The sequence below is a fragment of the Lissotriton helveticus genome, chromosome 4_1 (assembly GCF_964261635.1).
Source record: "Lissotriton helveticus chromosome 4_1, aLisHel1.1, whole genome shotgun sequence".
NCBI lineage: Eukaryota > Metazoa > Chordata > Amphibia > Caudata > Salamandridae > Lissotriton > Lissotriton helveticus.
Genome location: NC_136063.1, coordinates 401,184,721 through 401,212,051, shown reverse-complemented (window position 1 = coordinate 401,212,051; position 27,331 = coordinate 401,184,721). Strand labels below are relative to the sequence as shown.

At 45.3% G+C, this 27,331-nt stretch overlaps 1 long non-coding RNA gene across 1 annotated transcript; it reads left to right on the top strand.

Moving 5' to 3' along the window:
* Window positions 1-237: 237 nt before the first annotated feature.
* LOC144827168 (uncharacterized) lies at window positions 238-26,739 on the top strand. The gene is made up of 3 exons (XR_013610055.1): window positions 238-1,105; window positions 8,273-8,327; window positions 24,756-26,739. It is a non-coding gene; the product is annotated as an uncharacterized LOC144827168 (long non-coding RNA).
* Window positions 26,740-27,331: the final 592 nt, after the last annotated feature.

The window sequence follows — 27,331 nt, the reverse complement described above, 5'->3', positions numbered from 1 at the left end:
CCTTTTATGGTTCGGTTGCTTTTCTCCTCGATTGCTGTACCCTCACTGGTGCTGATACTCCTGTTTTCTCCTGTACTCCCGCCACGGGACGCCTGTGTCGGCGTGTCTTCTTTCTTTCGTTTTTGTATTTCATTTATTTTTCTCATTTTTCCACCTTGTTCTCCTCCCCTCCCCCTCTTTCCCCCCTCTTCCCCCCCCTTTTTTCCTCGCCCCCCCTCCCTCCTTTTTCCTAGAGGTTACTATGATGGGTTAGTTTTGATGTAATATCTCTCCGATCCCTCTGTTCTGGCTTAGCTGTGGTTTGGGTGGTGGGCATGTAACGATGATAATGCTCAAGTGTCGATTGTGTCTCCATTATCCTGATCTTCCTGTGTGCATCGTGTTGCCTCTCCTGTATTGCGGCCCCATACCCCCTTGTTGTCGCTGAGGCTGGTTCTGGGACTTCGGACGTCTCCATATTGGAAGTGAGCCTGTCGTAAGCCTTATCCCCATATTATAAAATTAACCTTTTTTGCTCCTGTGTCTTGGCCCTCTGGTTCCTAGGTATATTCTCCCTCTTTGCGATTGTATTGCCTTTGCTTCTTGCTGATTGACTCTGTAATGTTTGCCTTGGAACCTCTGCTTGCTTGACGTATTGAGGCCGGCCGATTCGGTTGTAGGCCTAGACTTGTATATCCTATTGACGCTAATAAAGGTTTAAAATAAATAAATAATTTATTCTCCCCTCCTTGCTCTTCCTAGGCTTCTTTTGCAATCTATAACAAAGTTCTAGCCTTTCGTCTGAACAGTAGCTCAAGTGAAGGGAAACCTAAACTGGCAAACAAGACTATAGGAAACACAGTATCCCAAAGTCGACCCTTATTCTCTCATACTTTTTTAATGTTAGTTTTAGTGTATTGTTGTAATGCTCCACTAACCCATCAGTCTGGGGATGGCACGCTGACATTCATAACTGTTTGATCTATCACTCCTGACTTACCTGTTTCATGAATTTTGACACATCCTAGAACATACTTGTATTAAAGCTGTATCTTTTTCATTGGTGGTGGTTTGTTCAAGGGGATTGGCATCAGGATAACGTGGGGCATCATTTACCATAAGCAAGGTATGTTTTATTCCATTTTTGTAGATGGAAGTAAGGGTCCAATCAAAACCATTCTGACTATTTGAAATGGAGCATCTATAAGAGGTATTCGTTAGAGGGGTGCTTTACTTGGTTTGTAGGGGTTGTTGGGGTTAATCAACTGGCAGGTGGAACATTCCATACAACAAAGGTCTTAACCATTTGCCTTCTGTCGACCCCACTTAATTATTACTGGAATCCTGTGACCCCCCCACTGAATCTATTGGAGTCCAAGGAGCCCCACTGAGCCATTAATGGAACCCGAGGGCCCTGCCTAAGCAATTTTATTGATCTGAACTGCAAAACAATACACAAACTTACAGAAACAAGCATTCATCAAACAAATACACAAATTATGCAATGTTTTATTTAATTCACATACAAATATAAAACAAAGTCAATATTTTCATTTTGACGGGAAGGTTGGAACCTTTTTTAATTCACTTGAGGCCACCCAGTGTCCATACTATATTCTGTTTGATGCAGTTACCATGTTCCCACAAATCAATCTGGTATAACAAATTCAAATTCCTTCACATTTACAGAAAGTTTCAAAAAATAAAATTTTCGATCTTGCTTCGTTATTTATATGCACTTTATTAATCTGTTGATAATATTGAATTTTTTAAAGCAGCCACAGACCCCACTCGGGGTCCCCAGACCATAGGTTAAGGACCGCTGCCCTACAATATTTATTTATGTGTCCAAATATACCAGGCCAGTGTTCAGAAACTGTTATTTCACTCTCCTCTGCTCCGAAATGAACCCGTAACAGACCAGTGTGTATAAAGAAAATAACTTGTTTCTGAAAGCTTTTAGGCAATAGTAATTGTAATGTGGCTATAGCATGAATTTTACTGTAAGGTAAACCAACCTTTATTATATCTCTTCCTGCTTAGCTTGCTCTCAGGTATTTTGTAAGAGGTGATCATTCCTTAGGGCTTTGTTAAAATAAGTGTCCTTCCTCCAAGGCTTCAGAGACACACCTAAGAAGGACTCTTGAAGCCCTTTTTTCTCTGCCCTTCTTTCCCTCCTAGTCTTTGTGGTTATGTATGGGGTACCAGGCAGTTGTTTTCTGGGCAAAGTGAGGGTCAGTAAGATGTGTGGCCAGAAACAACTGAAATTAAATGTGTCTGTCCCGGTAATCTTACTCCTTTATGTTACAGTGTTGAAGAGTGATCTGGGGGTCTCACTATTTCCAGTTTAAACTAGGGGTACTGTTTTGTATCCTCATACACACAGTTAATTATTACTGTCTCTTGAGGCAATATTTGGCCAAGATGAACAAAGGAATCCTTTACTACAGACTGGCAGCAGCCCTTGTTCAATAGAGCTTGAAATGAATATCTGTTAGTTTGGAAAGGGAAATGTAACATAACTAATGCTCATGGGTTCTTCTTCATCTCCCTTATTCTTGGGGCATACATGGGCTACATGTCCCCTATACCAGCTATCCCCACCGTCAAAACATTGAAGACCATTAGTGGGATATGTATGGCGTTTACTGTCTGGCCCACGCATGGATGCTTTGGGGTGGGGAGGCAGAACACATTATCCTGGAAACTTAACAGTAGAAGCCCATTCATACCCATTTCCTGTATCAACCTGCAGATTGCATTGATTTTGGGCACAGTAGAAGGCACTAGCCATTTAATGGCTATATTCAGACTTAACTTGTCATGTTGTGTCAACTATTCCTGTATCGTAAGGGGAATACAGTTCACAAATTGCTCCAAATAAATCTTGTCTATTATCTACTCTTTGGTGAACTCTTTAGGTCTGAGCCACTTAGCCCCTAAATCCTTAATTGAAAAAAGAGCGCATGGATTGTCCCACGTTAAGTCTTTTTCTTGTCAAAATCATATTTGATAGGTTTCCTCATCTATGCCCATGGGTTCTAAAACATCACTGTCCCTTAGAGGCATAGATCTAATCATCATTGCCCCAGCCTAGATGCTTCAAGGCCTGTGTCCATACCCTGATGACAGTGAATGCGTGCTGTGGGAGTTGACTCCGATGTCTATTTCTAAACAGAGCTGCTAGGTATTCCATACTTCCCATCACATGCATGTCAACTCGCATTGCTGACTCCCCAAGTGGTGCATAGATCCAGTCATTCGCGACCACCAGCTGTGACACCCAATAGTTCTTCTGGACATTCACCAGGCCTATCCCCTCATCATATACCCCCCCATCAATGTCACCAGTGCTATATGGAGTGCTTTGCAGTTCCACAACATGCGCCTCACCTCACTGTCCAATTGCTGGAAGAAGACATTCTGCACCTTGTAGAGTGTATTCTCGAGCACGTATAATAATTTGGGCAACTGAACATTTTGTACAGTGCTGCCCTTCCCAGAAGTGAAAGGACATAGTCCTCCAGTACTTTACATCATTCCTGAACTCATCCAGGAGGCCATTGAGATTGTTCCTGAGGAACTGATCCTCATTTCTTATCGCCCATATGCCCAAGTAACGAAAGCCCTAAAGCGCTGTCCAAAGTGGGAGGACCCTGGGACTGCCCCCCTCCCCTTGTACAGTGGATATTTATAGGACTTCTCCCAGTTAATGGTGTAGCCCGAATAATTGCCAAGGAGGTGGAATATATGTTAGAGTCCCGGGACCATGGAATCTGGCTGGGCTGCATAGAGAAGGACGTCATCTGCGTACAGCAAGATTCTGTCATCCCAAGAGGCATCCCATCTCAACCCACACAACAGCCTATCCTTTCGAATAAATGCCGCAAGCGGCTCCAGAGCCACTGCAAAAGAACATTGGAGAGAGCGGGCATCCCTGTCTTGCCCCCTTGTGCAACTGAAAAGCCTTACTAGAGCTCCCCATTCACTTTGAACCGCGCCATGAGTTGACTATACAGCAGGCTGCTCTATTTCTGGTATTCTGGGCCGAACCCCATTCGCTCAAACACCCCGAACACAAAGGGCCACTCCAAGGAGGCTGAGGCCATCTTTGCATCTAGGGCGAGCGCCACCATCGGCTCCATAGTATTCTCCATATAGGCTACACAGCCATAAAGTCTTCATAAGTTAAATCTGGTCCCTCCGTTGGGCATGAATCCCGATCTATCTGGCTGGAACAAGTCAAGTACCACCCGTTTTAATATGGTGGCTAACAGCTTTGCGCACTGTCCATCCCCACCACCCAATTCCACTCACCATTCCTCTGTCCCATCCAGGCTAAGAGCCGTCTGGATCTATTGCGACCTCGTATAGCCTGTGTTGGTTGGCTAGTAAAGCCATTTTTGCCCTATGTTCAGCTACATCTTGGTATTCCCGTTGTTTGAGTCTCCTCTGATGGACCAATCCGGCATCCGCCAAATCGCTCACTCTGACCTCAAAGTCTAACACCTCAGATTCCAAGTGGAACAGCTGTGCCCTGCTCTTCATCTTAACCCCTGTCACGACATTGCCTGCCCCCTCACCACTGTCTTGTGCGCCTCCCACACAGTGCACTTCGAGGCAACAGAGCCTTTTTTAATAGTAAAATACTCCTCAACGTAGGTCTGCAGGCTGGTTCTGATCTGCCTTTCCTTCAGGTCTCATGGGTCCAATGCCTCCCACTCCACTCTCTCCGACAAGTTCCCCCCATACCGGGTAATGGTCAGAGGTTCCCCTAGCTAGAATCCTTGCCTCTCTAAATCTCGCCCCTACATTTGTTGTGTCAGTAAGTAGTCGATCCTAGAAAAGGACCAGTGTGACCCTAAATAGAAAGTGTATTGTCTGTCGTGAGGATGGTGTCCCCTCCAAACATCCATCAGCCCCATAACCACCACAAACTGAGCTAAGGGTCTAGACCCTCCCCCGCCCACCATCTGGCCACTGTCTATTTGTCTGAACGTCCATTGAGGCCACCCCAGTATCAATATTCCCGGCAGCAGGGATAGCAGCAATGAACCCCCTCATGCAAGGTTTAGGCGTGTAGTTTTGGCTGGACATATAGTGAACAGATATTCACCACCTCCTCATTCCAGGTGCCTGTGCAAGCCGCCAAGCAGCCTTGGCCATCCAGTCATGTACTACTATAGGCGTAAGGCACCTTTGTACGAATCTGGATCCCCACTCCTCTTGAGTCAGTTGTGAACCCTGCATGGGCCAGGACTTTATACCCCTGCCTCTCCAATGCCTTAAAGGAGTTACCGTTCAGATGAGTCTCCTGCAGCAACGCTGTATCCGGCCCCTGTCTCTTAAGACATTTTGTGACCACTTATTTTATATCCCGGACCATTTATGTTCTAGGAAAGGATTTTTTTAGGTTAGTGGCATACATGTCTAGGGTTTGGTGTAGTGGTGATCACCCTCTTTGGGTCCTGTTTCTGGGTGTGCGGGTTCTCTACTTGCACTGGGTCTCATCTATGTGGCTGTTGCTGAATAACCATAAACTCCCCCTTCCCCAATGCCCAGCAAGGCAGCATCCCAACTTGCTGCTCAGAAAATGTGCAGGGGTCCCTGTCCCCTCTCATTCACCTGAACATTACTAGGTCAAAGAATCAGACATGTCCCTCGCCAACCACCCGCTCAGATTGTGTATCTCATCTGTGACTCATTGTCAAGGTTTCGCAAAGCCCTGTGTTAGGCCCAATTGTCACTAGTGTTAGGCATAGTTGCTCAAGGCTGGGCAACAGAGACTTCAACATTAGGGCCTCTCAAGTCATCTCTTAAGACTAGCCTTCCTCCCTATTTTCCCCAGAAGACAGGTTGGGCCTCCATTTAGCTCCCTGCTTCTTTCCTTATTGCCCTCATGAGAGGAGGCCTCCCATATGGTGTCGGCCCCCTGTGACCAGTCTCTCGAGGGCTGACTCTCTTGACTGTGTGCGGGTCTTCTGGGTTGTCGCTCCCCCGACTTTGTTGATCCAGCACCTCACCGACTCGCCCGTGCCGATCACCAGCCGTCCAGCCAATCCCACGCTTCAGATAGTGTGTTGAAGTGCCACTTTTTCCCCAGCTATCATTCGCAATTTGGCCGGAAAGATCATCATATATTTCAGTTCCCTGTCCCTGAGGCAGCAGTTACATCCTCAAAGTTGTGACACAGTCTTTGCACCCTCAGGGTTCTGTCTGGAAAGATCCTGACCATCAGGTTCTTGCATGGTAGGCCGTCTTTCTGTCTTGCTGTCTTGAGGATTGTGTCTTGAACTCTATGGTTGAAGATATGACCAATGATCGTGCGTGGCTGTGCACCCGGGCACGGTGGGTGGATGGGGGCCCTATGCGCATGCTCAATGGAGAAGAATTCGGTAAATCCTTTTGACTTCATAACGTTAAAAATAAAATCTTCCAGAAACTGCCACATGCTAGGGCCCTCCACTCTTTCAGGCACCCCCACCATCCAAATATTGTTCAGTCTCGAGCGCCCCTCATAGTCCTCCAGTTTCACCTGTACACCTTCATTGTCTTTCAACAGGCTACCAGCCTACCCTTTGAGTTTATGGACCTCCTCTCTCAGTGACAATAGTTCCTTGTTCATTTGCCATGTATTTTCACTGGTTTTGCACAGGTCTGCTCTAAGGAGAGTCATTTCTGTAGTGACGTAGTCAATCTTATTTTCCAGGGAATAATTTACTCCTTCTATAACTGCCATTATGTCTTTGAATGTGGGTGCTACATCGGTTGCCTCCTGGTGGAGGACCATCTCCTCTCCCTTCACAGGGTCCACCAGCTGATGGAGGACTGGGGACCGTGAATCTCTCCATATTGCTTTGCTGGTTGGGCTTCCCCCATTGTTGTGAACAATCCTGATCTGATATCGCCAACAGCCACAGGGGAACCCAAGAAGGATTCAGGGCCACCGGAGCCTCCAGGGCTTAAAAGGGGGAAGCAATCACCACCTCCTGCCAGAGGGCATCCGCGCTATGGGCATCCGCACCTGTTGCCTCCTTTGCAGCCTGTCAGCTTTACCACCCCTAACTGGTTATCGTTCTCTAGGACAGCAGGCTCAGTCACTGTCTAATCTCCTGGCGGTCATCTGTGACCTGCAGTCTCCTGATTCTACCTCTTGCTGGGTTGTCGTACGTGCTCCTTTCCTGGTGTACCCTGCACTCAGCTCAGTCATCCTTGGCCTGCTCACTTCCTGAGATGCTCCTAGTTGACTTGCATAGCTCGCAAAAGAAGCCAGTAGTGACCTCCAGGGCCTCCTGTCAGGGTCTTAGGCCTACTCCTCATAGCCCGTTCAGTCTTGCCGGCAGCAAAAGGGCCCCCATGGTACCAGAAGATCGGGGAGAGAAGAGCGCTAGCTCCCACCGTAGCTCAGCCTCACAGCGGTTCTCTCTCCGGGTCCCGCACTCAAACTAGCCATGATGCCTCCGTCTGCACCGGCCTCCATCTCTGGGGAGGTCTCCCGCCTCACCCCACCTTCACTCAATCATTGGACTTGTGCTGTACAGGTGGCTCAACAGCTCCCACAGGGTCTGGCTCCTGGGACTATGCCTCCTTTCCAATTGACGGGTCTCCGACTGGCAGGGCCAGGCAATCAGGTCGCGCCTGGCCTCGCGGTCTGTCGCATATCATCTTTGTCTTTGCAGGCAATGTAAGTCCCTTTGCTCCTAATTTGTTTCACTCGATATGGTGCTGCATACTTTGGGCCGCCTATACATGGCTTGGGAGTCAGCAATGGCGAACCATTTGGCAGATTTTTATGGGGATTATGGCTGTGGCGGCAGAGCTCTCTTACAATACAGTTAGTGTGCTCTTCGGCCAGCTATGCCCCCAACTCTCGCTCTCCTGTGCCACCCCAGTTTTATGTCTTTGCATAGGGCCCCCCAGTACACATCTGGGGAGCCATGGCCACCCTTTGCACTTTGGCTGGTCTGGGACATTGAGAGGTCGGGTTGTACATCTACTTACACCCCCACCCCCATGTTGGTTTTGTGCAGTCAGGTTTCTTCCCATTGTCTACATCGGGCTTTTCTGTTTCCTCCCTCAGGTCTGCTGCATTGTCTTTTGGTTGGTGTCTTCTGGGAGTTAGCTGCAGGGCCTCAGTGGCTGATGTCCTGTTGGCATATTTCTCAGTATAACCTTGATCAAGGTCTTTTATGAGAGTATTGCCATCTATTTTCCTTTTTTGTTCTTTCCCTACTTTCCTCTTTCATTAGTATTTCTTTCCTTTCTAATGCTATGTATGTTTTGTTTCCCACAGATGTCAATGAATCTCTAGGATTGCGGGCACCCCGGGGCAGATCTTACTCACCCAGGTATGTTTGTGCCACAGTTCCAGAATATTAGAAAACATTTTTAAAGCAATTTATTTTTACAAACTAGTATAAGGAAAGTGAAATAGGCATTGGTGCATTTATATAGAATAGAGTCAACAGGCATTTTTTTTAATGTTATGCAGTTGTTAAGTCATTGTATGTTTAAGTTAATGTTTAATCAATTGATATTTGTATGGACTTCGTTGAGATGTGCAAATAAATAAATAAATTAAACAGATTGGTTATGATAGCAATCTAGATTCATCCGTAACATTTTAAAGGGGGTGTACTAAAAAGATGATATAAACTCTACTTGTAACTTGGCAGTAGGACATTTCTGCTATATCTCTGACACCTTTAGTCTCTTTGATTCTGCCAAGGCCTGGAAAGAGCCAATGGCCTGACCCTTAGGCATGTGTATACACTCCCCACAAAATGTTATCAGTTCAGACTACAGGATGCTGGGTTTGGGAGGGACATGACGATGCAGAGGTGGGCAATGAAGATACTAGGGGAGGAGGTTAAAAAACACAAGGATTTGGGGAGATCTGTTCTTTTGTAGACATTGACAACTTTTGTCCAATTCTGACACAACAAAGAAGTAAATACTACATATATTTGGTAAAGTGAGATTTGAAGGATAGGACCTTTAATCATGTACTTTGACCAGTTTGTCAGACCATGCCCTGTACCCAGCCCCGTATGCTTCTAATATGCAGTGGGGCTGGCAGTGCAGCAGCAACTGCGGCGAGGGAATGTTCAATTAAAAATATTTTTTTTTTTTAAATGAACATGATCCTATGGCCGCCTCGCGCTTCTCCTGCTGCTCCAGACAGTCCCTAGAACAGACTCCCCAACTAATCCAGGCGCTGCTCTCATACTAAAAGAGCAGCTCTGAGATTGGCCTGAGCGGGCTGTTTAGATGCTCCACTCAGGCACAGGGAGTCTGTCACGTTTTTCCACCCGGCTGTAGAATATACCTGGGTTAGAGATACCTAACTGCACATGTCTGTTTGGCCGGCATACGACGCCGGCCAAACAGACAGACACACTTAGAAGTGCACAACCACTCGAACCTGTGACCCCAGACCGCTTTGCCCTACACTCGCTGGCTACACCAGCAGCTGATAAAATCAAACGATTTAAAAATATTGTTACATTTTTCAGCTGCTGTTTTTGAGCTCGTGGGGCGACGCTCCTACACCATTGGGTGGAGCGGTCGGTGCCGGTGCCAACTGAGCAGACCTGCCTTCCTTGCCTGGTTGTTACTGGGAGCAAGATGTGTCTGCCCAGTATCCGCTGGTCATACCCAGGCTAGGAGATTTCTTCAGGTATGGGTGTATTAGCTGAGAGGAGTACTGGAAGGGCAGGAGCTGTGAATTTGTGGTGCTATGGGACCACACATAGCCAACAATGTTGATAATTAATGTTTTTTACAGTTTGGGAGCAAAATTATAATTTCCTCTGAGCAATGTTACAAAATGTATGTGTCACAGGATATATTCATTTCCTGCTCATTTCAACCAAGAAAAATGTTGTAAAGTAGTGTAGTACACCTCCACGTATAGCAATATTATGAACTACTATTTCAAAAATAATTATCTGATAGAGACATCTAGCCACAGATTCCTTACCTTAGCATTCTCACCAGGCGGCAGACTGGATCCGCAAAATGTTTCTAGCAGAACCTCTGCTCGTCTGTTGAGGATGTCGTGCGACTCTGTAGTGACGTCGTCCACCGGATGTGACATCGACAGAGTCCACATAAGCCCTTCCCCGAGGCGCTGGTGTCAGTTTCTTCTTTTCCGCGCTACACCGCAGATCCGGATAAACCGTTTTTTGATCTGGAATAGCATGCCTTTTTTCTATGCCTTCTGGTTTTAAACCTTGTGAATCTTGTGCTCGACAGATGTCAGGCACAGACTCTCATTCAGTCTGTATGTGGTGCTTGGGCGAGCACCACGACTCAGAGGAGTGCGACACCTGTCAATAAATGAAGCCGAAGGCGTTGCAGGTGCGATGGATGAAGCTCCTGTTGGTGCGGTTGTCGAAGTCTGTGGAATCTTGTCACTCTAGGTCTGTTTCCTGATCAGCGGTCCCTTCACAGAGCTGTTCCTGGAGCCGTTCCCATAGACGTCGTTCACCGTCATTGTCCTGCTGTAAGTCACATTGCAAATGATAAAAGTCGCGGCATCTCCCCACTTCATCATCACATGACATGGTTTCCCATGGCTCCTCACGCTCTCAAGCTGAAGACCCCTTGCCTGAGTCTCTTCAGTGCCTCCCTGCCTTTCCTGGAGCCAGGGCGACTTTAACCCAAATGAGAGCTTATTATTGTGCTGTCCATGCCATCTTTGGGTCTTCACCTTCCCCAGGAGCACCTTCAGGCCCTAAGGAGGTCTCAGATGCTTTGACGGTTCCCACACCTGAGAGTGGATGCCCTCGGCTGTAGTTAGGCCCTTATGCTTATCGACAGCGGTGCACAGCCCTTCAGGGTTCACACCTGCAGTGATGATCAACTCTGACTTGGCTTTGGGGCTCGCTGCTCAACTTCAACATATCGCCAGTGCATGATCCTTCGGGCTTGCTCCTGTGACGTCGACCTCCCCTCGCTTCATTCTGTCCACGGCGCTGTCAGAGGCCCTTCCACTGTCTTCTACAGATGTCGGTACGACGCCAGATCTGTGTCGATCGACATTGGTTGCAGAGCTAACCCATGAGGGTTCAGTGGTACAATTTTTGGAAGAAAATGAGGAAGGGTTTTGGGCTGTACAGCCAATGCCTGTGGATTCTCCTTTGGTGGCTAGTTGAATTGCTGCCATCGGGTTAGGGTTCTTCCCCTGCTTTTGGCCCTCTTTCTTCTCCTGACCTGGCCACGAAGAACAGCTCTTCTTTCGCGGACATGTTGGAAAGGGTCGTTGTTGCTTTAGATTTGTCTCTTCCTTTGGTGGCAAAGTCTACGGATCCCCTCATTGGAGTTCTTCACCTAGGTCAATCAGGTGTTGAGCCATTATTGCCCTTCTATGAGGTGCTACATGATGTTTTGTTAGGGGCCTGGTCTAAGCTCGATACTGGTGCCCATGTTGATCGTTTTAATGCCCACAAGCATGGCCCTGCCCCTCAACGACCTGGATTGTCTCCTCCACCACCCAACACACCGCAGTTTTGTGGTGCAGGTCGCTACGGCTTCTCATGACTTGAATTGTCTGCCTCATACTCTGCTTGATAGAGACAGGACTCTTGTGGGAAGCATAACTTTTCTTCCACCAGTGCTGCTTATGTTCAATTAACACATCTAGCGTCTTCAGACATTTTTCTCATGCCCTATGGGATTCGTTGCATGGCTGTTGCTATCGCTCCCGGATGCTAATCGAAACGTTCTGGCCTAGTTAATTTCGAATGTGCAGCAGGCTGCTAAATCAACCATTCGATGTGGGATGGACGCCACCAATTTGGTTGACCATGCCATGGCGTCTTCTGTGGCGTTGCACCAGCGGGCTGTGCTTCCTACCGCTGGGTTTTCGAGGCAGTCCAATCCACTTTAGTTAACATGCTTTTTGATGGCTTCCATTTATTTGGTGCCAATGCTGTTTTCAAGATGGTATGGGGAGTGCAGACACTTAGCTCGGTTTCCCTTTTCTCAACCTTCATTGTTATTCTACAACTGATTTGGTCATGTTCAGCTTGTTGTTCTGTGTTATGTCACTGACTCACGTCTGTGTTCTGTTACGCTTTTTGGAGGGCCCCTTTGTGGGTTGGCTCCATATAGCATGGCAACCGGAGTAGTTTTCCTGTCTCTGCAGGTCTTATTATTTTTGTATTTACACTGTCGAAGACAGGTTGTCCTTCTTTGTGATCTTATGTGAGTCTATTTACTATTGAATAAGGTTTTCTGATATCTCTACTGAAGGACTCCTTGCCCAAGAGTTTAATGGTTTTTCTGTCTTGAACAAGACAGATAACCTGTGTTACCTGCTCTGAGGGGCACTTGCGGTACTCATATGGTCATTCTTTTTACTAATTTGCTATCCCTTATGGGATCCTGTGTCTTGTTTTACCCTTGGGGAAGGTTGTGTACAGTTTGTTGAGATGCCACTACCGATGCGTTGTTGGTCTCTCCTGATTTTCTCAGGGAGCACCCTTTATGTTAAATAATTTTCCACTGCATCAGTGGAATGTCTGGTAGGGTCTCTACTCGGAAATCCACGTTCTGAGTCTGACCAGTGATTTCCATTCGGACACCTTTTCACTTGTGTTCCCATTTTCTTTTGGCAACCTTTCTCAACATTTCTTCAGTAGGTTACGGAGTTTTACTCCCTCTATTCTGTTTTCGTCCTGCTGATCTCCTTTACTGCTGGTCTAGTCCAAAATCTTTATTAGTGTGGTCATGCATGAGAGTTTTAGATTTTCTATCTCTTTCTTTTTATGACCAGGCCTGCGTCCTGGTTCTGACTCTTTCTGTCATGATTTGACTACAGTTGTTGCATGTATATGACATAGTTTTCCTTGCTGCCTCTGTTTTGCATGGTAGCAGGGTGTTTACATTTCTCTTCTCTCCCCATGCTCCTTCTATCGGTTAATGACTTCATCCAACTGCATATGAACTTTTACTCCTGGTTGCTAACCAATGGTTCCGTCTTTTGGCTTCAATTCCTGCAAGGTTGGTTGTTCTTTCACAGACGGTTATGTTCGGTTGTGCTATATGGTGTTCTATAGCCTTGTCTTCAGGAATCTGTCATTGCCACCGGTGTCACTTTTGGAGTTCCTTTTTTCATTCTTTTTGGTGATTTTCACTTCTTTTTACTGCATTTTTATTTTATTTATTTTTTTAGAGTTTTATATAGCGCGAACTAGACCCGAGATATTGGGTATTAGAGCGCTTTACAAAGCACCAGTTACGTTACATGAGGACACCTTCATTTTTGTTAGGCACGGGGAGATTACATGATTGGCCCAGAATCACAGAATGTTGAGCGTGGTTGCCGAGACTCAACCTGGTTCCCCAGCTTTGATGTCAACCGCTCTAGCCATAAGGCTACATCCTCTCCCCAAATTGCGTCAATTCTTTGGATACATTGCGTTTTACAATCTATGCACAGGACTTGGTCCTGGCATTTGCTTTCCCTTTCATTCAGGAATTACAAGTGATTGCCCTTCTCCTTCCTTCAGTTTTGATGATTTCTGCTTTTTGTGGAACTGCTGTTCCTCTAATAAATATATATTGTTTTATTTCACTTGCATCTCCTTTCAATTGGCTTATATATTGTTGGTTCAAAAATTTGGAGCTTATGCTTTATGCAGCTTCTTTTCTGTATGGGACTATGTTTTTTTACTTTTTCATTTGCTTTGTCTGATAGCCTTCACTGTTCCGACAGTCTCAACCTTCCTATAGTTGGCCTTTACTCACCTCTGCCTATTTTAGACCCATTTCATCCTTGAATTCTTCATCATAAGGTTCCTTTTCCTGTTGCTTTCTTTAAGGATGTGGCTCTTACCAGCCTTTTTCAGGCTTCTAATCTGCAAGCATAATTTCTTAATGCGTCAGTGTTTTTTTCTTTTGTTGAGGGGTGTGATTACCTCTCTCTCTCTTATTCCTTCTGTTTCTTGGTGCTACGTTGCTCATTGCTCAGCCCTATGCTACTAATGTTCATGAACGTGAGCATGGTACTGCTTTTAATCTTTCATTAACTTCTTGAACGCATGAGGAATTCCCCCGTTGTGCGGACGAATTCCATGCCGGCCTGATTGAGACGGCCCCTGGCCGTCCGACGCACACGCCCACCATGAAGTCGGACAGCCGGGGGCCGTTCGACACACGAAAGGGTTAATATATTTTTATATATTACTGTATTATCTTCTATCGGTATGGCAATGCTATATGGACAAGGGTATGTCTTAGGTATAGGTGTCTGTATCTCAATAGTTATATATTGTTAGAAATTGGATTTTGGGCAGGCTAGGGCATGTGCCAAAGCCAGCCAGAAACCACCACTCTAGTCAGGATAAGGGAGTTACACTCCCAAAATAACCCCTGCTCTCCCCCTTGGTAGCTTGGCATGAGCAGTCAGGCTTATCTTAGAGGCAGTGTAAAGCAGTTGCACATAACCAACAGTAATACAGTGTAAGCACTACAAAAGGACACCACACCAGTTTAGAAAAATATCCAATATTTTTATATACTTAAGACCAAAAACGATAAAAATCCACAATACAGTACTTCAAAATCTTCACTTATCAAAATACGCTTTAAAGACAGTTCTTTGATGTTGATAGCTCAGTCCAGGGCTATCACGGCTGTAGGAGAGTAGGATCTGCTTACTATGGTTACCCCCACTTTTTGTTGTGTTTCACTGGTTTATCGACTTTAGTCTGGCTGTTCCCCTGCTAATCAGGACCCCAGCCTTGCTGTTCTCTCTCTAAATTGATTGCATGTACATTAAGTACATTCCAGATTGGTTACTGGGTTACCCTTGTGAGTCCCTAGTATATGGTACCTTAGGTACCAAGGGCATAGGTACCCCAGAGGCCTACCAGGGGCTGAAGCATGTATTATGCCACCCCTGGGAAGCCTTCCAAAATGGCATCACATGTCTGCACTTGCAGCCTGGGTAAGATGGTGTAAGCACCCCTTACTTAGATATAGTATACCTATATCTACCATTAAAAACAGACGCATATAAACCTATAAGTCACTCCTATGGCAGGCCTTTACAATCCTGAAGGCAGAGTGCTTGGTTTTGTGTGAGAGGGTGCCCTAGCATGAGCTGAGCCCCTCTGCAACTTTCGGAATCCCTTCCTTATAGCTGTTCTGTGATATGGCCATACCATATACTCTTAAGTGCATTATAATCCTTGCGGTTAATGCTAACTTTGGGATGGCTTTATCAAAACATGTCGTGTTTGGTGTCAAACGCTTTGGAATCCTACCCTCCCCCCACCAGTTCTGGCGGCGGGGGTAGAATTCCACCCTTTTAGAGGGGGAAGACATGTACACACTTACTTACCCGGTAAATGTTTAAAAGAGCCTCAGCATCACAAAATGGATGCTGCTGCCACAGACACGAGTCTGACCTCCTGCTACTGGACAAAGCTCCGGCAGGGGAGGTCTGGACAATAGGTTTCCTGTCCAGTGAGTTGCCAGCACCTCCCCAGGCAGGCTTTAGTGTATTGGGGCAGGGTGAGTTGCATTCAGTGAATGCTTTTAAGACAGTGCCTGGGGCACACAAGGTATCCCCATGCATTTCCCAGTTCAAACGGGCTGCTGGGGCCCTCAGCCCCAGCGCGAAACTGGACAAAGGGGAAGGGGTGTAACCACACCCTCCCAATGTCCTCCCATAGGTGGGACCCTTGAGTTAGTCCAACCCCTTAACTTGGTATAAGTATAGGAACCTACTCCCTAGGACTTTAGATGACCCTGGATGAAACTCTGATACAGAAATCTTGGACCTTCGACATGCCATATCGACTGGGAGACAGAAGAAATCTCCCTTGGGGTAAAGGAGTGGCTCCCCTCTTCAAACAGGCACCAAAGAAGCATCTTGCCGTTCTGCATTTTCGAGGCTCACGCCAGATCCCAAAGAATCTGCGACACAGGACATGGACTTCTAGACATCTCCGAGGCTGACACGAGTCCCCAGCATAGCTGAGACCTGTAGCTATCACGAGAGATGTGGGACTGGAACTCCTGGGCATCCTGCACATTTGCTAGTGCATTGACTTCCCGAGCTTTCTCGAAGTTGTGCATTGGGCTACTTGTAGTCCAAGCCCTGAGCACCTTTTGCATTGAAGATTGTGGGCATGCACTCCACGAGGGATCCGTGGGCTTGCTCTCAGCATTTCCACTTGAGGCTCTTCGCGATCCCTAGTCCGTTGACTGGTGGGTCCCCTTGAAGGACAATCCTTTGTTTCTTGGGCTTTCCCGGTTACTCCAGATGTGCCCTGACTCCCCTTCAAAGGGTGAGTCCTTCAGACCTTGCTGCTCTGCACCGAAGCCAATCTTGTCATCTTGCATGGGTTGCTGTTGCCAAGGCCAGTTGGGTCCAATCTGGATACCGACACTACAGCACTCAACATCCGACGTGGGACAGCTTGAATCCAGCTCCTGGTTGTCGTCGACACCTCCTGGTCCTCATGGCTGAAGAGTCAAGCTTCACCTACATCACCTTAAAGCACCCGACATCGGCTGGCATCTTCTTGTCGCCTTCCTGGTCACTGGCTAGTGACCCAGGCTCTGTCCCCTCTGTTTTCAGGTTCTTCAGATCTCCGATCCACCCTTGGATCCATCCGGACACTTTTCACCTGGTCGCCTGCAGCACTTCTTTGCAGCTCTCCATTGGAAACGACGACGAAACCCGACACGAAAAGACACCTATGCACCCGGCTTCCCTGGGTGATGTAACATGAGTACTTCATTGCTCCCATGGGTATTGACTCTCGAAGTGTCCAGTAATGAAAGGGTTTTACCGTGGTCCACTCCCAAGTGTCCTTAATCTTTAACTTTGTAAGTTTAACTTTCGCCACAGAAGTCAACTGTGATTCGCGGCTGTGTTTAGACACTGCACGCGTCCCCGTGGGTCTCCTGCGTCCCTACCTTTGGTGGTTCATGGTTGCCCCAGCGGTTCTACAGGCCCTAGGCCTAACTTCTATCCCTCACATGGTTCTTATACCACTTTCTTAGTATATGGTTTGTGAGGCCCCTAGGGCAAAACGTATACTGTGCTAATTTACTGTGTGCTATTTAAGTTCTTGTATTGTACTTTTGCCTCTAGCCTCATAAAGAGACTAGAGGGGTTGTGTTCAGAATAAATACATATATATTTGATATATACCTGGTGTGGATCTCCTTTCATTTGATTATTCAAGGGATTATAGACTGGTAAAACAAGCTGCTTTACATTCCTTCAAGACTTAGCCTGAAGGCTGCTTTCCACAGCTACCACTAGGATAGCTTTCTATAAAGGTTGTCTTAAACCTACCATCAATAAGGGTTGTTTGGACTGGTGCAAGGTGCCCACTAGAATAGTTGACATCGTATGCCAGGCCAACTTCTCACAACGGCGTTGTGAGAAAACAAATCCAAACAATTCTGGCCGACCGCGGCGTCGCAGGCCAGCTACGGTGTCGGGGAGACCTGCAAACAGTACCTTTTAGAAATGCAGGGCGTCAGCGATCTCTCGTCGAGCTTCTGAAAACACGGCATCCACAGGTGTTGGTTCGTGAGGTCGGTGCAGGAGTTGTCGGGGCCCTCGAAGTCACACGCGTTGCAGGTCGATCTCCTCTCTGTTGGGATCAGGAGGGTTGGCGTCAGCAGGCGTCAGGTGCTGCGGTGAAAGTGCAGCGGTGTGGTGCCCTCAGGTCGCGGTGCGAGCAGCGGTTCGGTGGCATCATCAGATGGCATCGTCGGTGAGAGCAGGATCGCGGTGCGAGATGAAGACGGTGGTCGTCACGGTGCTAGCAGGTCACGGTGCACGCGGCGGAGGCGTTGTTGCGGAGCACTGTCTTCAGCTAACGAACTGGAGTCGATGGCGCTGGCGTTGGTAGGCCAAGGCTGCGGTGCGCGATGAGGGCATTAAGTTGTGTAACTTTATGAGCGGTGCCCTCGAACCACGGTGCAAGCAGTGGCATCGATTTTAGCGTGGGGCGGCATCGCCGGGGCGACCAAGACGTCTTGGTGAAGCAAGGTGGTGTGGAGTGCAGTAGTCACAGGTCGCGGTGCGAGCAACGGCTCGGTGGCAGCGTCAGTTGGTGTCATTGGTGAGACCAGGGTTGCGGCGGTGCTCTCTGTGGTGCCCAGGCTTCGGTGTGAAGCGAGGGGCTGCGAAGTGCGGTGCCCACAGGTCACGGTGCGAGCAGCAGCTCGATGGTGGCATCAGCAGGCATCGTCGGTGAGACCGGCATCGTGGTGCGGCGGTACCCTCTGCGGTGCCCCCAGGACACAGAGTCGGCAGAGGTGTCGTGGACGTCGTCGAGTTGCTTTTTCCTCTGTTACTGCACAAAACACGCAGTCCCCAGTGCTGCGGGCCGAAGAGCTTGAAGTCTTTGCTGTTCCTGGGACTTCGTGATCAGGGGGCAAGCTCCACCTCAAGCCCCTGGAGAGACTCACAAATTAGGTTGCAGAAAGTCCAGTCCAGGCCTTTCACTGCCCAAGACAGGAGCAGCCACTGTAGATCAGCCCTCAAAGCACCCAGCAAAGTGGTTATTCCTCCTCACAGCTTCTCCGGTTCTTCTTCTTGGCAGTCTTCTTGATCCAGATGAGTTCTAAAGTTCAGGGGTCGGGCCCCAGTACTTGTATCCAAAAATCCTTCGATCCTCTAAGCAGAGGGTGTCTGTGCCCAGCCAGAACCAGTTCTGCCTTCTCTGGTGTGATTTCCTGGCAGGGGGTGGAGACAGCATTGTCAGAGGCAGACCAGGCCCTTTGAGGTGCAAGGAAATCTCCTCCCCATCCCCCCATCGCAGCCCAGGTCTATTCAGCCCTTTGCTGACCCACCTAGACTATCTGGAGCCCCTCCTGCTCCCCAGTCTTCTGTCATCCGAAACCCAGACAGGCAATCCACATTCCATGCGGAGGCACACGGGATGACTGAGCAAGAAAATACCTACTTTCTAAAAGTGGTACTTTCAAACACAGATGTAAAAATCACCTTCACTAAAAGATGCATCTTTAGATTCTGAGTTCAGGCATACTAAATTTTATTTTCCTACCTAGTTCCCAGGGCCAGTTATGTTTATAAGATTTTATAAACAAACTTCCTATTCTGTCCTATGGGGAACAGGTAGCCTTGCAATAGTGAAAAACGAAATTGGCTGTAATTCACTATCAGGGCATGCCACACACACCAACCAGGGCATGTGCTACCTTTCACATAAACTGCACCCTGCCCACAGTGGTACCTTGGGCCTACCTTAGGGGTGCCTGATATGTAAGAAAAAGGAAGGTTAGGGACTGGCAAGTGTGTGCACTGGCCAAGTCAACATGGCAGTTACCAACTGCGTGCAGACTCTGCAATGGCAGGTTTGAGTTACCTTTTTAAGGCTACTCACGTGGTTGGCACAATCAGTGCTGCAGGCCCACTAGTAACATTTGATTTACAGGGCCTGGCACACTCAGTGCACTTTACTAGGGACTAACAAGTAAACCAAATATCCAATCATGGAAACACCAATCCATAACACAATTTACACAGAGAGCATATGCACTTTAGCACGGATCAGCAGTGGTAAAGTGACCAGAGTTCTAAAACCAACACAAACAGGTCAGGGAAAAGTAGGATGAAGAAGCAAAAAGTTTTGGGATAAGCCTGCGAAAAGGGCCATTTCCAACATATATCGATATGTGTTTTCGTAACACAACCTCCGTGTCACCTTTCTGAGATAGTTTTCAAAATAGTTTTGTGTGCATTGCTTTTCTTCTCCACCGCTCTGTGGTTTTCCCTTGGTGTATCTAGTGGTGTTCCTTTGTCTGGAGTTCTATCAGGACAATACTTTTTTTTGGTTTGTCCTTGCGGATTTGTAGTTGAAGCACGCTTCCTCTGCTGTATATTTGTTTAAGATTTCTTCTTGGTGTTTTTACCCCAGATAGTCTCAACTGCTGTTGGTACTTGGAGCTTTGCTCTGTTATGGTTCCAGGGGCCCAGATTTTCCGGGCTTCAGGTATTCATGGTTCCAAATCCCACCAAGGGTCTGAGTAATATTGAAAAACATATTGATTAGTGTCTTTCGACATATTGTTTTTCAATTACCACAGGTTCTACTTACCCATGCTTCCCCATCTCTGTCATTACTGTTATTGTATGTTTTTCTTCCACGTTGCTTATGGTGAAGTATATTGTTCTTCCCATCTGATTTTCTCACTCCACTGCTCTTTTCTATCTTTCAGTAGACTGGTTTGTTATATGTATGGATTTTTGGTAAGGTCAGTTTGCAGACTCACCTCCAGGGGTGGTATTGCTATGGTATCTAATTCTAAGGTAAGGAATCTGTGGCTAGATATCTCCCTAGGCTGGACAAGTTACTTACCTTCAGTAATGCCTTATCTGGTGGAGTCTCCCAGCCCATCCGTACCAGACCACTTGCATTCTCCATCATTCTGCCCAGCAACATAAGCCACGACTCCCCCGCTATGCAGAGACCTCTGCCTTCACACTGATCAGGCTGGAGACTGCCTCTAGGCCCAACCTAGAGCTGCTGAGGACAGCCCCTGTGGAAAACAGACTGGGTGCCACTGTGGGTGCACCGTACTGGTGAGAAGAAGTGGCAGCAACACTAGGGAGTAAGCAGGGTCCGGGAGTGGCCTCAGAACTGGCTGCCTTGGGGCCTACGGTGAAATACTCCAGTCGATTGGGCACATTGAGCCCATGCTGCTGCCTTGGAAATGGCCAGTGGATGCTTGGCGTGGAGCTATGCTGCTGAGCATGGCCTTCTGCTGCCTCTCTTTCTACCGCCTCTCCTGATGTGGACTTTGCCTGACTTGGGTTCATGGGTGGGGGAAGGTGGAGTATGGCCGGGCCCTCTGCCACTTTGGGACTGTAGGGGGTATGCAGCAAACCCCTGGATCTGGTAGCGGCAGAATAGGCCACACCTGGGCTGATGCCAGGGTATCAGTGGCACCCTGTGGAGCCCCCTACACCAGGGACCATAAAGGACAAGAGCCTCCCAGCGGGGCCACCCCTAGACCTCCCACTAACGCCACTGGTGGTCGTCCGACAACCTCAGTTTAGACAGTTGAGAAGGGCACCTTCCCAAGACTGTACCCTGAAGAGTCTGTGAGCATAGGCAGAGACAAGGCCTCCTGCCCGGGGCACCAGGCAATGATGGACATTATTATAATGCCACAATAGTAAAAAATTAGAATTAAAAGTCGAGGCAGAATTGCCTAGCATTCCATATCAAAAGAGACAAAGTTATCTCACAACAAGTAAAGCACTTTGAGACCTTTGGGTATAGCTAGAGCTACATAATGTTAAAACTAACTTTACCCAGAAAAAGGCACTCAATAGGGATAAGAAGGCCTCACAGAGAAAAACAAATTTGTGTGTTTTATACAACAAGGACTTAACAAAATTAAAAATAGATGCCCAACATTTTGTTAGTACTACCTATCAGCTGTGCAAAATGTTACAGCACTAACCTTAGATACATCATATTAAATATTAAAAGGCATTCACATTATATTTTTAATTGGTTGCTGCTAAAATAAAAGCGTCCTCTTTTTACCACAATGCAAACGATAGATTTTGACTGGTTTGGAATGCCTGGTTTTTAGTAGAATGAACTGAGCCTCATTCCCAGCACCAGAAAGAGAGCTTTTAACAGCTGCTCAAGCTGTCTGTCCGAAGGAAGCTGTCTGTCAGAGCAGAGGGAGGTAATGAGTGGTTTCTCAACTTTTTGGGATTTCTGTGAGGACATTAGAATACAGCACATTGCTTTCATATTGGAAACAGACAGCATCAAAAGGGGCCCTGTGCCATTAATTGTCAGACAGGATTTATCAGTCCTAGCACACAATGCCTTCTGTCCTGAAAAAAGTGTAGAAGCTAACACCTGCCGGTAATAAAACACAGCTAAATAAATAAGACAGGCTATACCCAGGCACAAGCTACAAATAAACACAGTGGCAACTAAAATGGCATACATGCACGTGCATTAAAGACTACTAATTTTGAAAGTTATAAATACAGCTTCATTATTGTGGATAAAAGAGAAATTATAAAAGTAAGGACTTTCTTTCTTCTTGCTTTCCTAAGAAGCACATCTGTGGATCTGATGATAATTACTACTTTCTAAAGGGTGGAACAAACTTTCTATGTTTTCGTAAAGTTTCTGTGCTTAGTTTCAAAATAAGTTTTGTAAGTGTTATAAATAAATGCATTTAAAGACAAAATGAAATGAATGAGGCTTGATTTTCATATGTAGAAACAACAAAAGGGTTAGTGATAATTATTCAAAAAATTAAAATGACTACATGTAAAAAATGATTAAAAGTCATTGCACTAAAATCGTTTTTGCTTTATTATGATCTTTATAATGTCTAATAACACTACTGTGGAAAGTCAATAATATTTAGCAATGTATTAAATTACCCTGTGCAAAGTGTGCATTAAGATTTCAATGTCTAAATGGTTAAATATATTGTGCATCAAAATTAAAAAGCTGGGTATTAGTTTCTTTAACAATGACAATATTACTGTATCTTAGTGACAAACTTAAAATATGATTTCTAGTATGGCCTAATGGCTGCAGTCACAAATACAATTAAAAGTTATATACTCTGGTTTCTCTTCAAATCGAATAAATCTTTCGCCTTTTTTTTAACAAATACAATTAAACGTTGTATAAAAAGAGTAGCTCTAGAGATATGTGAATTACATCGCACACCTTAATGCACAATAGTTCTGGGCGCATTAAGGCGTTCTGAAAACAAAAATTTTGAGCCAGTTCTTTAGGTGCTAGGAAGCACAGTGCACAAGAATAAAAAAATAAAGAGCAAAAGTTACATCCTACCTTTAAAATATCAGCACACAGGCATGGAGCAGGGATGCCCTTTAGTCATGCTTCTCGAAGAGTTACTTTGAATTGTAATGGCCACATGCGGATAACTTTGCTCAGACGAGGGACAACAGGTTTAAGGGTCAGAGGCCAAGTCTTGTACTTAGCAGACTAGCACTGATGAAAGCAAAATTCCCACATAGAAGGGTTTATTTCTGGCAGGCTAGCTCTGGCACTTCGACCTTGGAAGACATTCCGAAGGAAGGGGCCAGAGCGGAGAGATTGAGTGGAAGCTCTGCTTATTATTTTTGGCAATAGACCATCCAGGTTCTATGAAGCCATAAGAGAGAAGGAGGGGCAGCAGCGTCTGTGGGCCATGTGCAGCTCCTAGCAGCTCTCCCATGTATACAGAAATAATGGTTTCAATTTAAGGTTGCTGTGCCAGGGCTAGATAAGGAGGCAATAAAATTAAGTTTGCATTCATGCGCCATCATCTTAAACAGCACAATAGCTAAAGGAATTGGTATTTGATCATTGGATTAATGTTTTCTAGTTAGCTTAATGTGCTTGTACAGCAAAATGTGCAAAGTGGTCAGTCCAATAGTATTGGACATGGCCTCCTTGGTATGGATTCCCCTAGCTATTTACCTCCATTGTTTGTGCCTGGCTGCCAAAGGGGGTAAGTATTGTTGACAGGAGGTCACCTGCTTAGGTTACCTACTGTCGGAGGGGGGTAGGAGACTAGCTCCTGGGCAAATTAAAGGTAAGCAAAATTAAGTAACACACAGTGTTTTTTTGGTTTTTGTGCTTGGTATATGTATTATTGTGTCTTTTTTTCTTGGTTTATGTGTCTATTATGTGTAGTATTGTGAGCTATTCTGCGTGGAAAGTACGCAGGGCAGCTTGTTGTTGTGTGCTCTCTTTCTCTCTCCCTCACCTGTGAAAGCTGTCTAGGAACGGCCATGAGACAATCGGTTGGGCTCGCTTTAATCATTCATTTCACAAGATGCTGTGAATATGTTCTTGAATAAACAGAGACAAAGCACCTCACCAGTACACGTCTAATTGGCTATTAAGTAATACTGTTTGAATAAATTGTTAGAATTAACAAAATGAATAAATAAACATGCCATGTTACTGCCCATCCTGTCTGTAAACTGATGACGTTGGAATTGGATAAAGATGAAAGGATGGGTAGAAAAGACTTATGTGCCCTTATTTGATATTAAAGGGGAACTACATGTTGGCGGTTTTTGTTCCAAATTCCCAGGTAGTAACATCATTATTGTTTACGTTATTACAGCACTACATAAGTCGCAGAGGCATCACAAGTCCCTCATTAGTTAGTCTATGTAATTGAGCTGACAGCCCTTGCTAGAGCTGGTGAATAGGTTTCTCCCCTGAATATGATATTACATGGCCCAGAGTGTGAAAAGTATGATGTGTATGGTTCACAATGCTAGGAAAGATGCCCATAAGCCCTGAGCACACATTTTTAAGAACAAAATGTTCTTTTGCTTGTTTTCTTGTCTGCCTCAAACAAGTCCTACTGGAAAATTCATGTACCTACTAGGTTATGTTTAATTTATCTGTTAATCATGTAATATGGATCTCTGTTACATTCACAGTTTTAGAGTTTCCCGCTACACCTATAATATGAGAGCATGGTCATAAGCACAAAGATGGTTGTTCTTATGTAAGGAAAATAATTTTAGAGGTGTCTAAAGTTTTGCACAATAGTGAAGATTCACAAAATAGAAGCTGTATCATGATTTCTATGACTTATTAAGTACAAGTTTGTTAAAAAGAATAGTTGTTTTGAAATTCCTTTTTGTTTTAGGTTTCTCAGATGAATAACATAGGGGCGTTTCTGAAATTGAATATCCTCTTTTGATTGATTATTTGTATGTTGTGCCTAAAGATTTCCGTTCTGTTCATTAACAGATATCTGCAGCCCTACAACCATTGCCAGATGGACCATGATATCAGATCCAACCAGGGGACTAAGTGCAAGTCTAATTTGGAGCCAAAGTGAAGGGACTCAGCCCAGGTGTTGCTGGCCACTACATCAGCGGTGAAGGTGGTAGGCCAGAAGAAATGTGTACCCCTATCACTGTTGGATAATTCTTGGGAGAAAGACAGGGTCACAAATCAGGACGGAGAGCTGATTCTTAGCTTTGTTCCTGTTTTTTGATGCCTAGCTAAGAGAGGCACAGACCGATAACAAGAGCTAGGAGGCTTTGCCTGAGGGGACTCTAAAAAGAGAGAGTTTTCCCAAGCAAACCCAGAAATGACCGGGAAATATCACAATAAAACAAAGAAATTCCTTTCTGTGTGTTCCAACTCATATACTCACATTACTTTAAAAAAACATTTGTTTAGACCAATTTTAAATTATACAAAGCCCTGTGTAGACATTATAATCACAACATAATCATGTATGTATCTTAATACTTTTTATTAAAAGAAGTTCAGAAATAGATGCATATTTGTTAACAATAAATTAAAATCAATTACACATATTGTTCACAATAACAACATCATGTTCAATTTTGGTAAAATTCATAGTGAATCAGTACATATCTCACAATACATCATTTCAATAAAACATTTTTATATACACATAAAAAAGGTCCATATGTCGACGCGTTTCGGTGCTTCGTTTTTATAGAACACCTTCCTCATGACGATATGGTTAAAAAACATCGAATCTTCTTTTTATTCTAAATTTTTATCTTTCGGGTACCAGATGAGTATCTCTGGGATCACTGTAAATGATGAACCTCCACTTCAGCTCTGTATTACATTAGAGAATTAATTGCTTGGTGTGCCACGCTTAGTTTTGAACTATATTAATCTTTCAGTCCTCAGGATTTATTAATGCTCGGCTGTGCTTGCAGGAGGGTATTTTTTCTCCTCTGTCGTTTTCCAAGATTAATCCCTCTTTATACTTTGAGGGAATAGTCAGCGCCTTTTGCGAAAATAGCAGCGGTTCGCCTTTCCGGTCTCCCTGGTGTCCCGAGTGAGATAAAGTGCTACTAGTGCACTTATCTTATCTTATCTATCAAGATAATGTTTTTATTTAGACATTGCATCAGACATGTGCTGTTGGCCTTTTCCAAACTGAATAAGATAGTCACTGAAATACATCAGAGCCCTGGAACTTGGAATTGGACTGGTTTGTTTTGGGATTTGCTTTCTGCTTGGGTTTGGAAAATATTGACAATTCTGTTTGTGATAATATCCTTTATTTTGTCCTGCTATCTGTGTGTTTATTACAGCCCGTTGCTCTGTTCCCTTTGTACCTCATCTATACCAACCAAACAAAATGCCAAGAATGTAAATGCCTAACATGTAACTGACCAAGAAATATGAAAACTGATGTTAATAGATATAGGTGATAACTTTTATTTTTCTTTTATTGCATAGCGAATGTTTTCAGCTAATGCTAAAAGGGCTGTCTGTGGAAATCGCAGATAATTGCCTTAGCATAAGCTGAAACCATTTTTGTTGTGGCACCCATTTTGTTAGCCATGTGATTCTTCCGCCTTCACTGTTGCCTGCTTTTCTATTCTGCTTGAGTCAACAATTGTAGTTAACTCCTTCAGTACTAAGCCAGAGCAATGTATGAGCTCAGAAAGGCCTGTAGCTGCTAGAATGCACCTGTCTTAGAATGTAACTGTCAGGCTGTTTTAACTGATGTAAGCAGTTCTGTCTCCCCTCTCACTCTGCTGACAAAGTGGTTTATATCTGTTATTGTTAGTCAATAGCTATTCCTGTGTATGCCTGTACCTTGTATTTGAGTGTCCATGCTTACTGTGCAACAAACTGAGTATTTAAGACCCTTGTTTTCTGTATTCCATGTACTACCTCATACAGTGCCCAAGGGTGTTGTATTGATATAATCCCACTCATGAGTGATTAATAAACTTGTTATTTGATATTCCAGCTCCCGTGCCAATCTCTATTTTGTTGTTTTAATGACCAGTGAACAGATAAGGGTGAACCCCTGCGCCGGTGGGCCGCTAAACAGGTTCATTTCCACAGTGGAACTCAAATCTTGGGTGCTGAAGGGGCGGTTCTCATCCTGATTCCTTCTTAAATGCATACATTGACCACTTGCCTCCTGGTCTCCTCCCGCCCCGCCCCAACCATGAATAATGAAATACTAAACTATTTTTTTTTTATGTGTTTATTGGCATTTCACATCCTGGAACAGTGTCAGCATACAAAATATAACTTCCCTTCAATTATTTGCATTGTGGTTTGTTTTGTAGTCCAAAACTTCTATCCTCTAACATTTTCCTCTATTATATGTCTTTTGATTACCATCATACAGTTAGCCACTGTTAAACATAACAAACCATCAACAAGATCCCCCCTTAACACCCATGAAACACTGAACTATGCTGAAAAAGGTTTGGTCGTTCACACAACTCATGAACAGCGGGAACTGCGCTGCCAATCCTACAAAGTGACAATATTCCCTGATTACACCACCAAAGTCCAGCAAACTAGGA